Below are 13,350 nucleotides of genomic sequence, written 5' to 3' on the forward strand. Positions count from 1 at the left end.
ATTTTAACTCTTGCGTTAGTATTTACTCATAACTGCTTCCCTTTCAGAAGGTTGGTAGAGCAAGAGGAAGAGCTCTTCTTTTCTGAGTTCTTGCGTGATGAGGATAATGACGGTCTTCCCAGCATATTATATGCCGGTCTTATCCACGTCGACCTTTTTCAGAAATATCATTTTTATCGCACGTCTGCGAAGTGCGGTCTTACCCGCGTAGCTGTACGTTTCATAATGTGTAGCTTACAAAGCTTCCAGTTATCAGGACATTATCCATATATTTCTGATAGTATTCGGATGAGACGTGGCGTTCTTGTTACTGATGTTGCGGCTACAGCACTTTCGAAACATTCAACTGTCAGTAAAAAATACCTATCAGCTTCCCATTGTCCGAATTTTTCTGCCACGGCAAGCTAAGATCAAATTATGTGTATTAGGTAGGTACATAAGTAGGTCTTTTATAGCTAAACTTTAAGGCACCTTAAATTTTAAAAAAGGTTAAAAGTAAATGTTTTAGTTAATGATATTATTGTAATATGACTGTTAACGCATCAGCGGTCAAACCAGTTAATCATTAGGCAATTAATACTTTCTTGAAAACATAAGGTTTATTTGAGTGGATCAACTTTTTTATGTCGTTATTCGGTCCCGTTAATAATAATCCCGGTAGGTCCCGTTATCAGTTATTTACGTGCTTTTCGCTTATACTTAACGTTCATGAATTAGAGCGAGCGAGATGCACGATAGCTAATTGACCTCATTCAGATATCATTCTATCAGAGTACATTCGAATTGGCCTGTGAATATTGTTGACCTATAAAAACTTACCAAACGTAATCTAATTTGCTAATTAGATTAATTATCATAAAATTTCGGTTTAAAGAATTTTTTTTTCTTTGTACATGTAATCGTACCTTGAAGATTGCAACGATTTGATACTAAAAAGTTGATTAACCCACATAAAATTTTGTACGTTAGTACGTAGCATTCTTGGCACTATGAATAGGTACAAAAACTCACATCGATCGCCTTTAACCCTTTTCCAGGCCGCATCAATCTACAAGGTTTTACCAAAAAATCCAAATTAATTCCAATTAATCTAGCTTTGATGATTCATTTAAAGACAAGTAACATTTCCTGAAAGTGTAATCTAATTTGAAACCTAACTTGGAATGCTACAGTTGAAATTCTAATGGCGCGTATGTGGTCGATAAATCGCACTAGGCCTGGAAAAGGTTAAGAGTTAACTCATCTTTTCTCAGTATCAGCAGGCCCTATGGCACCTCAAACTTTTAAAATGTCAAGTCAGTAAACGCCATAACAAAAGTAAAATGTCCAGCACCTTACAAACCTCAGTCTCTCACCTTTCTGTCGAGATACGACAAAAGTCAGTCCCTCACCTTTCTTTCGGGATATACGCGCGGGGCGTGACCACATCTAAAGTGGACGTGACCGATCAAACATGAAGCTATGTTCAAAAAGTTTAGGTATCATGATGGTGATGTCATGACTAGCGTTGGGCATTTTCTGAAACATTTCACATATTTCCTTAACGGTGAAATATTTCAACTGTTGAAACTTGCATAGTTTACAGGAAATGTTACTGATAGTAATGTTACTGAATAAATTTCACTTAAGTTTAATGTAACCTATCCGCTACTTCTGACGTCAGTCGAACGGATTGTCATCGAAAAATTCGAGATTATGTGACAGTAGCCGCGTGGCTAAGGCGTAATCGTACCCGGTTGTAATACGATGGATGGAAGTTCAAGACCACGATACGCTGCGCCCTATTTCCTTTATTTTAATTTATTTTTTGAATATATCAGCTATTTTTTTTGCTGTGTGCAGACACATAATATATATTATTAAACATAATACCTACATGATATTTCATTTTAATCTCTCATATATTAAATTTCATTTTTCTCTCTCATATTCGTTATCCTAATAAACTACAATATTCGTAATGTTTTTATTAAGCATTATAGACTCCCTTGGCGTTTCATTCCATTTGACATGCTGTTAATTCTATAAAAACATTGTGAACTGTTTGGAGACAAGATAGCAGGCAGAGCTTTAATTGAATATCTAAACATATCAAAATCGCCTCGCCGCGCCGCGTCTGTGTCTGTTCGCTAAAAACTCGAAAACAAAGATAAATTAAAAGAAATATAAGCCAAATTTTCCATATGAGACTAACATAATTTTACATAAAATTTAAGTGTAAGTTTCACTTTGGAAACTTACAAGCTGCCCATCACTAGTCATGAGGTATAAAATGTAACTACGTATCAAAGTTGTCAGAGGCCAGTAGATGCGATTGGGGACCGTAAAGCTGGCAGCTTCTTTGCACAGCGCATCAGTATTACAACTCAGCGGGGTGATGCTGCCAGCATCTACGGCACCTTGTCGTGGGGTGTTTTTTATTTTAGTTCAGGTTTAGGATATTTTTCTAATTATGACTACGTATCATATCAAAGCGCTGATGGCCTAGCGGCAAGAGCATGCGATTTGCAATCCGGAGGTTGCGGGTTCAAACCCCGGCTCGTACCAATGAGTTTTTGTAACTGTAAAAAAATAAAATATTTTTTTATATATAAAAAACTTAATACCACCAAACCTTAGCAAGTTGGCTGGAAAATTGAAGACTAGGAAAAACATAGTCCAAAAGCTAACAGGAACTTCATGGGGTGCCAGCGCTGCCTGTTTAAAGACGTCCGCTATGGCCCTCGTATTCTCAACGGCGGAATACTGTGCCCCCGTGTGGATGAATAGAGCACAAGTGGCCGGTGTGGATGTTGAGCTTAACAGTACAATGAGAATAAGCACGGGCTGCATCTAGCCAACGCCTTTGTATTGGCTGCCGGTCCTTAGTAACATAGCACCACCGGACATCCGGAGACAGAAATGCCTAATACGAGAGGTCACAAAAAATTCTGGTAATTCTTCACTGCCGATACATAAGGACCTGAGCAGTCTTCAAAACACCCGACTCAAGTGTCGAAACCCTCCGGCCAAAATCATTCACACCCACAATCCATCACATCAGGACAACCAAGCGTGGATGAGATTATGGAAAGCTCAGCACAGTGTAGACAACACCATTTTTGAGTTGAACCCAGGGAAACGGCCTCAAGGGTTCACGGAAAGCCGAGAAATATGATGTAGACTTGTAGACTTAACCGCCTCAGAACTGGCTTCGGTAACTGTGCGTACCTCTGGCACAAGTGGGGGTTGAGCGAGTCTGCGGCGTGCAAATGCGGACACCCAGAGCAGATGGTGCAGCACATGGTATTCGAGTGCCCTGACACGAAATACAACGGATCAGCTGAGGATTTTAAACTCCTTTTATATGTATATAACCAGTGTGTAAAACGCCATACGATAAATAAATAATAATAATGCGCCATTTCCCAGAGATAAACCTTGCTAGATCCATTTTTAGCCCCCGAAAAGCCTCATATAACACATTTCATCGAAATCGTTGGAGCCGTTTCCGAGATTCCCGAAATACATTGCTTGCTCGTTTTAAGGTATAAGATATTGTTTATTACTACATACCTACGTCTAACAACTACCCCAACTCTAGAACTTGTAACCTTCAAGGTATTAAATATCGACACGGACAAAGTGCCAAAAATATGTATACACGACCTTATTGCCCAGACATTAGTGTGTACATATTTTTGGCACTTTGTTCGTGTCGATATTTAATACCTTGACTGTAGCAAGTGTTCTATTTCCAAATGTTACGAGCACAATGCAAGAAACCTCTCCGAAAGCAGTAAAGTAAAAACAGCTGAACCATCCCCGCAATCACACTAAAACCATTCGGACAATGAAATATACTTCTTAAAACAACCTCACGAAGAAAAATACACAACATTTTACGTTGAAACATCAGTAAAAAACCCGTGTATCCAATCGGAAATACAGCCGTCCCTGTTTCGCTCAAACGTCGCTCATAAGAAAAAAAAAGAGAATACTCATCAGAGAGAAATCAGAGATTGATTGTTCTAGAACACCTGCCATTCAGATTGATGTCTTTTGAATAATATTTCCTTTTCTAAACGACGCTTTCAAGCTAAAATGGGTCATGTGTTGCTTATAATACGGTTTGTTTTTGCTTACTTATGTGTGTTTTCGCTATTTATCATGGCGGTTTATCCGAAGGATATCGGAGGAAACGATTTAGTTTCCGAGTTATAGGAAAGCGGTGGAAAGGAAATATTTTTGCAGGTTGATACTGGAGCGAACGGTGTAGGCGTAATGTGGATTTACTTTGTTGAAAACAAGGTGAAGGTTTTTACATGCGTAGGCTTTTGGCTTGGATGGATAAAGTACTTATAAAATGTCGTAAATATATATCGTTCTTAGGTTTTGTAAACAAAGCCATTAAGTCATATAAATGACTAAATTAAGCCAAAATTGAACATCAATATACCTAACTTAAGAAGTCTTTTTTATGAGAAGTTTTTGTGTTGAATATAAGTTGTGTTCACATCTGCATAGAGGACAATTCTTAAGTAGTATTTATCTGTATTTTTCTGTCGTTCCCTCATTACTAAGGATCGTGACCATTGGTTTTGCAGTTTCTGTAATTTGTCTCCATCGGCCTCGATCTCATGAAGCCACCGCTTGTCTGTAGATGTAATTCTACAATTTATATCGCTACGCAATTGGTATTCTCACTTTTTTTTCCAAGCCAGGTACTGATTTGGCTTTTATTTTATGATGTATTATTATTACTTTCATTTTAAAATGTATGTCCTACTTTTATTATAATACGTAAGTTGACAAAGATATTCGGCATTAAAGCAAACGTTACGTAAGCGACTCTTACTCATAATTACGCCAATAATTTAAGCTACAATTATACATTGCATAATTAACGGATGCTTTTTAAAGACTAGATGTAAAACTTACCGTTTTCATCTGTCATATCTCGAATTCCTAGGGGTGGCAGAGTACCGGGCACAACACATCGGTTTGCCGGGATCTCTTCTAGAAGACGTCGACAACATCAAGGGTCTGCTAGGCCTCTTAGTAGAGTTGGGTTGGCAAGAGTAGTGCCGACAACCCACCATGCAAAATAGGCGCAATTGTGGCGTGGAGTTGCGGAAACCAAACTCGCGAGTACCTATAACATAACCTATACCGTTTTCGAAGAATGCTTCAAAACATTGCAACGTTAATTAATTCAGAAATAGGTATATTTACTCAAAAGGTAATGCTAACCATTATTACTGTAGGAAAACAAGAAATTGTGTACGAGTTATTGCGTATGCATGCCTCATATTGTTCATGTTGGTATTCAAATATAATTAGTTTTATAATAGGATTTCCACAACCTTTCTTCATGCATGTAACTGCGTCGAAATATCGGGAGCTCAATCAAAACAATATAAAAGGTGTAGTTTATATCCCGGTCGATTTAAGTGTAGCGAAACCAACCGTAAATCATTCAAAATTGTTAAGTATCCATGCTCATCACACGAATAAATGCCCTTACCAGGATTTGAAACCGGGACCACCAGCTTCGTAGGCAGGCTCACTACCCACTAGGCCAAACCGGTCGTCGCAATGTAGTGCTAAACTACGAGTACTAAACTGCTGGTTAGCAGTGCGTTAAAAATGGTAATTTTAATAAGATTTAAGGAACGCTCATGGCAACTTCCGCTGTTTTATAGCGCCATGAAACCGTGGATCTCAGTTTTACTACTTTCATGAAGGTAATTTTAGATAAAATGGAGAATCTTATGAATATATGAAAGTTTAGGGCTCACTTATTCACATTCCTTTATTGCTATCATGTTCATAAAATACAGGTGTTACAATAAATAAATTAAGCCACTGCTTTAAGTCCGCTGCCATGCCAGGTGGCTTGGTTTCGACGACGGTGCCGCCCTTCCACAAATGGATTAAAAGCCCACTTTCTACCCAAAAGTATGGTAGATGTATAATTCGATGCGTGGGCAGCTAGAAGATACAGTCATAAAGTTCGTCAAACATATAAAAACTTAATAATAAATATTATTAGTACGAATCAAATGTAATTCCAATACGTTAAAAGGGCCATTCCAGCCATTTATAATTTGTTGTATATTTATATTTTTGTCATCTGTTTTAACTTTATTAATTTGAGTCAGCTTTTAGTATATAATTATATCGATTTAGGAACACCTGGTTAAGATAAGTGTATTTTATTCCAAATTAATACATTTTTATTTATAAAATGCTTTATTGTTTCAGGTATAACCAGTTTGGAGTTGAAGTTTAAATACGAAAGTTTGCTAAAGCTTTCTTTGTACATATTGGAGGTGAGATTGCATTGTAATGGTAGCAGTGGGTATTTTTTTGCTAATTTATATTGATTATCTATGAAGTTCCTATTTACACAGACTTTAAATAACATATACTTATTGATTTTAACTTATGTAATATCAAACAAGATGGGAATTGATATTAAAAAAACATAGTAAAGTCCGATATGCCATCTTTTTCGCAATATGACAATTCACAGTCAATTTAAATTATAATCGCTTTATCAAGTGAATTTAAAAGTGTATTTAAATATTACAAAACTTTTATCGTCAAAAAGGCCCCGTAATTGACGGCCGAGCCATGCGGGCAAAGGTCGGGTCAGAGATTACGCGATACTGAACGGGAATTTACCCTTTTCGACCTTAACTCTAAACCCATAAGGGCGTATTTGTCATGAACCTCTGTATAACGTAGACCTTATGATAGCCGTAATTGCGTATGGGAATCTGACCTTTTATGCCTTACAAACTGTACTTATAAGGACGTTTTTGCAGTAAATAACCATTAAATGAAGGAAAAAGGACCGTAAGGGCATGTCAGCCTCGAGGCGAAATGTTTTTCCATCTTAACCACTAAGATGGTTGGCGATCCTCAAATGTGCGTTTCTACAGAAACTTCCTGCCTCGCACAGCTAAACTGTGGAATGAACGGTCGCGTGTAGTATTTTCGGAGCGTTAATACGACCTTCAAATCTTCGAGAAAAGGACGTACTTCCATACACGTTCCGTACACTAGTGTTGCAGGTAGGTGTCCGTGGGCGACGGTAATAGCTTACCATCAGACGATTCGCTTTTATATTATATATATATATATATATATATATATATATATATATAACAAAAAAACAATAAACTGTGCTCTTTTCACAAATTGAGGGTAGTAGTTTGTTTTAATTTGGGTTTAAAGTGTTTTAATTAACTTTTATCGAGGTATAAACAGTACAGAGGAAAAGTTGTTTCGCGTAAGTGCTTTTGTTACAAGCAAATGACATTACGAGTAGTTAAAAAATAGAATCCTGAAGTTTTCAACGTACGTAAAATAGTTCTGCTGCTTCAACTGAGTTTAACTAACAAACCAATTCGAGTTTTCGTTACTAAAGAACATATTGAACATATTAAAACAAAAATATCAAAATTTTTATATGGGCATAATATACTAAAATCAAATACAGATTTCAAGTGTGCACTATCGGCATATCACGCATATGCTTACGCATGGCTCCGCTACGCCGTGGTGCTGTGGGGAGACAGTACCGATTCCAAAAAACTGTTTGTGATGCAAAAAAAATGTATTCGTGTCCAGGCAAATGTGCATATCCCCAACAGTTGTCGCCCTTACTTTATCGAATTTAAATTATTAACCTTGCCTTGCATCTATATTTTACAAGCCGCTCTCTTTGTTCGGGAAAATCCAGATTTATTTGAACTAAAGCAAGATAAGGAAAATACTAGAACGAAGTATAGAAATAAATTAATATTACCAAAAACCAACTTGGAAATATACAGAAATAGTCCACATTATAAATGTATAGTTATAACTAATAAAATTCCTGATTATATAAAGCTAGAACCCCAGTTGACAGTATTTAAAAATAAATTAATTAAATTCCTTATTGACAAATGTTACTACTCTGTTAAAGATTTTTTAAATGATAATAATTTATAGCCTATAAAAAAAGATATTATATGACATGTAATAATTGACCTATAGTATAAGTTTCTCGTTCTTGTAATTATTTTGCTAGTTAATTATGTAGGTACTGTTATTAGCTTTAAGTAATATTGTATGCCCCTACGGGGTGTCATGTTCTGACTTGTTCATATATATAACATCTTAATTGAAATGTACATGACTTCACAATGAATAAATGAAATGAAATGAAATGAAATAAATCTCATTTCAATATGATACTGTACTATTCTATGTATTTAAGTATTTATAAATATATATATATATATATATATATACATATATCGTTGTCTAAGTACCCTCAACACAAAGCCTTATTGAGCTTACTGTGGGACTTAGTCAATTTGTGTAATAATGTCCTATAATATTTATTTATTTACTGATATGATCATCATCATCATATCAGCCCTTTATCGCCCACTGCTGAGCATAGGCCTCTCTACCAGTACGCCACTTGTCCTGAGCTAATCTCATCAAAAAGTGACCCGCAATCTTTCGAATGTTGTCCACCCAACGAGCCAACGGACGCCAGGAGCTTCTTTCATCCGTAAACGCAGCGGCCACCATTCCGTTAACATTTTAGTCCACCTGCCATCACTCTGCCTAGCAACATGTCCAGCTCAACTCCATTTTAGTTTTATTTGATAATGACGCAATCCACGTCTAGCACAAGATGCCAGTACTGCTCGACCACTTCTAGTGACCTGATACTGATCTGTCATTGTCAAATGTGTCGTTTTTGGTTGAAGGTTGACATACTGCGCAATTCAGCAGGTCCTCTAAAGGAGATTAGAACTATCTCATATTGAAATGCTGTCAGATCCATATTAAATCAGTATCACATTGTTGTTGAACTTAGGTTATATTTTTACTTTACCACTACGGAGAAAATCATCCACAACAGATTAACAACATACAATAATAACTTATATTATTGTTGCTGCAAATTTGACACCCATAAGCAGATGCGGCTGCTCAACGCTATATGAATAAGTTTTGTGTCAAAGATACTGTGTAGCTACATACACACTGTTAAACAAAGAAGTACTTAATTCATTTCCGAAACTTGGCCTAAAGCAATAACTCTCTTGCGGTCGTCAAGCGACAAAAAACGTCACTTTAAATCACCGCCGCAGCCAAAAGGGTGGTGCCGATGATAAACGTCATTAACATTTAGATTGACCGGTCCAGCCTGAATCACAATGCTGTTGACTCCGAATATATAATGAGGGGGATATTACCTGGGAATATTACCATTATAAGGAAACTGGAGTAAAATTATAAGGAAATATAGAGTGCGAACGGTAGATTTATGTGCAAGTTGCGGATTATTTTTAGATATAGGAGGCAAACGGATCCAAATCGGTGAGCCAAATTGGCTACCGAATGGACACCGCAGTTTAGCCGGGGCAGAGGTAGACCAAAAAAAAGATGGCGGATTGACCTCGACGCTTTTTGCAGTGACTGGCGGGAACATGCACCAAACCGTGATGAATGGTGGAAGAAAGGAGAGGCCTTTGCCCAGGAGTGGGACACAAGATAGGCTATAATATAAAAAGAGGTCAAACCAGTAGACGCATCACCTGATGGTAAGCGATTACCGTCGTCAATAGACATCCGCAGTTCGAATAGTTCTAGGAAATTTCACAGGAAACAAGGGAAACTTTCATTATGGAAATGGAAATTGATTCCCATACAAAAAACTTTTTTTTAAGTGAAATTTTCGCAATTTTGGAGAGTTTCAGACGGCACAACAGGGTGCGTAGCCAAAATGCCAACCGTAGCGAATAAATCACAACTGTCAGTGTCGCACTAATATGGAAGAGTGACAGAGAGACACAAAGCGTTTCATTGGCGTAGCGTAAGCGATTGTCACGTTGGCTAGGCACCCAGTAGTAACGTTATTTATAAGGGAAGGTTTAGCGAGAACCCTTGAGCTCCCTTCCGAGGTTTTCCCGGGTACAGTATGGGGTTCTTCAAAAAAGGAGTGTACAGGTTTTTAAAGGGTCGGCAACGCGCATGTAACACCTCTGGAGTTGCAGGCGTCCATAGGCTGCGGTGACTGCTTACCATCAGGCGGGCCGTATGCTTGTTTGCCACCGTCGTGGTATTAAAAAAAAAACCTGTGTATCGAGACCCTGAGAAGTTTATTTCAGGTGCCTATTAAGATGATGATGATGATGACACCTACTGACATAACATTTTTTTTTAAATTCCGCTACCTAAAGGTTGTCTGGAAGAGATCGCTTTTTAGCGATAAGACCGCCTGTTGTTTACCTCTTCTTTATGTGTTGTATTATTTGTACTGTTTCTGTATTGAGGTGTGCAATAAAGTATATTTGTATTGTATTGTATTGTATGATACTTTCGTCTTTTTACTAAGAAGAGAAAACTTTTTGCAATAACTAAAAAATTCTGGACCGATCATGTTTTTATTGTATTTATTAAGCTTTTATTTTACAAGTTTTTCATATGTTGTGGACCCATTGTTCAAAAGTTAGAGGAGGAGGAGAGGGACACTTTTTTTTTGTAGCGATATTTCCTATAATCCGCTTTATCAAAAAATGGTACCCCATACATCCAGATGGATTAAAGCGAAAAAAGAAAACATTTTGAATGGGTGGTACCCTGAAATATGTTTTTTACTTTTTATTTATTGTTCTGTCGCCAAGCATGCTTTATGTACCCAAGACAAATTGCAGCAAATTTGTCAAATCGGAGCAAAGTCGCAAACGGACAGACAGACAGACATGGCGAACCCTAAAAAGCTTTACTCTTCCTATTTTAATTCTCAAGTTGCACTTAGGAATACGTCAACTTAGGTAATTCGAAAACGACTCGACAAAGACATCCAACATTTTTCATATTATTCCCGTTCCTTTCATTCGCATTTAAGTTTACTTTAAGTTCCAGCCACTCCAAAGGGCAAAGTTGAGGGAATTTCTTTCTTCCCTTAAATGACGAGGCAAGAAACTTGCCCGAGTTCAATAACAAGGAGAATTGGCAGAACCACTAGTCGGCGAAGTTCGTTCCGTTGAACCGTAGGTTCAGACAGCAAAGTTTTTAAAAAAATCGTAGTGCTATATTCACAATATTGTTGCCAAAATTTTAATTAGAAATCTTAAGTAACTTCAACTCGAAGCCGGATTTCTTGACTTTCGCTCAATAGAAATAAATCACAAATTGGAATTGTTGGGATTAATCCCTGCCGCTTCTTTTCGCCATCGCCCTACGCGACAACATTTCCATCTTCACCACTTAGATGGTTGGCAGTCCTCAACTGTGCGTTTCTTCAGAAACTTCCTGCCTCGCACAGCTAAACTGTAGAATAAATTGTCGCCTGCGGTATTTCCGGCCCAATAAGCCCTTCAAAATTTCAAGAAAAGAGCGTACTCCCATGTTAAATTTCGGTAACGAAATTCCTCTGGCTTCAAAAACTTTTTTCCCAGCCCAGAACATTATTATAATAAATAATTTAAACTGTAAAAGGCATTCTAAATCAATAATGGTGAAAGAAAGGTTATTGTTGATTTTGGATGTCATACAATGAAATTAAAAAGACAGAGTTCTACGCCTAATTATGTAGGAAAGGAGGTAACCTCATCGTCAGAACTCGAACTTTACAAAAATTTGTCTTGAAAATATAATTTGCTTAACAACCACAGCGAAGAGGACAAATCGCCTAACGTGAACTACGCGGCGTTGAAGAATTCCATTCTGATCATTATCAGCAGTTCCACTTCATCTAATGTCACTTTTTTGAATGTAAATGTTTGATTTGTTAAAGAAAATACAGATATCACTATATGTATGCCTTTAACATTTAAAGAGTTCCCTCGATTCCTCTCAGATTCTACCATCAGATCTCGATCTTGACAAAATTTTGCCTTAAAAACCTAGTTTGCCTAACAAACATAACGTAGACGACAAATCGCCAAGCGGGAACTAAGTGTTGTTGAGGAGTTCCATTCAGATCAGCATCAGCAGTTCCACTTCATCGAATGTCACTTTTTTAAAAGTAAATGCTTGATTTGTTGATGAAAAATAAAATAATACTACATGTTTGCTTTTCACATTTGAAGGGTTCCCTCGATTCCTCATGGATCTATCATATAAATTCAATTAAAAAAAATCCAAAATCGGTTCAGAAATGACGGAGTTATGAAGTAACAAACATAAAAAAAAAAACACAACCAAATTAAGAACTTCCTCATTTTGAAATCTAGAAGTCGGTTAATAACTAGCTTAAATCTAAAATCGGCCATTGTGGTATTGTACCACGAATGCTGGCGGAATTTCCTCGATGTATCGCAATGCTGATACGTTGTGCAATGAAGCCGCCAGCTCTTTGGTCAATAGTTACGTCAACCAGACACTTCGCGATTTCTGCAAAAAACTTATGCGCTGGGACCCCATAGATCAATTACTTAGAGTTAAATATCCAGGCGTAGAACTCACTTTATTGGAAGATATGAAATTTTTGAACTAAAGTAATAAATTTCAAACTTTCTAGACTAATCCGTTAATTCCTTGTGAAATTTATGTATAACTAAATATTAACTTCAAATCCTCAACTCGGTAAACTAAGAGATAGTAACGTAATACTTTATATAACGTAGTTTCTGCTATCACATAACTCTCCGTTATAAATGGAGCGTAAAATAGGATTTTCTCCACGAAACAAAACTTTTCCGTCTCATAAATTTATTCAATACTAAATTTGAAACTTATTTTGACCTCATTTATTCCTTTACATTTTTCAAATTAGATCAGTAATCGAATTATTTCTTTCCCGTTTAGAGAACATTGGGGACTTTTTTGTCTATAAAGTGGCAACACTGACGCTATTTAAATGCTAATGGAGCGACCTTTTTCGTTACGACTGCGGGGAGGTCAGGGGTTGCCATGTCGGAAAACGCCCCGTTTTATTGGGGGTTTTATATGTTACATTAGGTTTATTGTACTGGGTAAAATATCTCGTGTTTTCTGTCGAGCGGCTAAACAGTTTAGGGCCCTTAATTTTCGTGATATCTTTTTTCCTAAAGTTAAAAACGTGTTTCAAGGTTTATTAAAATGTGCTTTATAATTTGACATGACATGACATTTTAGTCTCTTAATGTGATCAGGAATACACTGTTGAAATCTTTCGGTTTCCTCATGTTACACCGTGTAGAGAACAGCGCAGTGAATATTTTTTTGCCAAGGACATTAAAAGTCAAACAAATCTACCACCAGCATATAGTAACATATATACTCTCTACTTATATGTCTGTTACTAGTTTTCTTTGCAATAAATTGTAATACGATGAAATGGGGTAGTTGACTGCGTAGTCAAATCAGTTT

The 13,350-nt window shown here is 36.9% G+C and overlaps 1 protein-coding gene across 3 annotated transcripts in view; it reads left to right on the plus strand.

The window, feature by feature from the left end:
• The window catches only part of LOC133529722 (complexin), a 552,838-nt gene that overhangs the window by 340,435 nt on the left and 199,053 nt on the right, over positions 1-13,350 (plus strand). Inside the window, exon 1 of one of the 3 annotated variants that reach the window (XM_061867522.1) lies at positions 6,290-6,314. The exons of the other annotated variants lie outside the window; for them this stretch is intronic. The gene's annotated coding sequence lies outside the window, so the exon portion shown is untranslated. Of the gene's footprint in view, positions 1-6,289; positions 6,315-13,350 lie in introns of those variants that run through there. 3 annotated transcript variants of the gene reach the window in all.

Source organism: Cydia pomonella, chromosome 21 (genome assembly GCF_033807575.1).
Source record: "Cydia pomonella isolate Wapato2018A chromosome 21, ilCydPomo1, whole genome shotgun sequence".
NCBI lineage: Eukaryota > Metazoa > Arthropoda > Insecta > Lepidoptera > Tortricidae > Cydia > Cydia pomonella.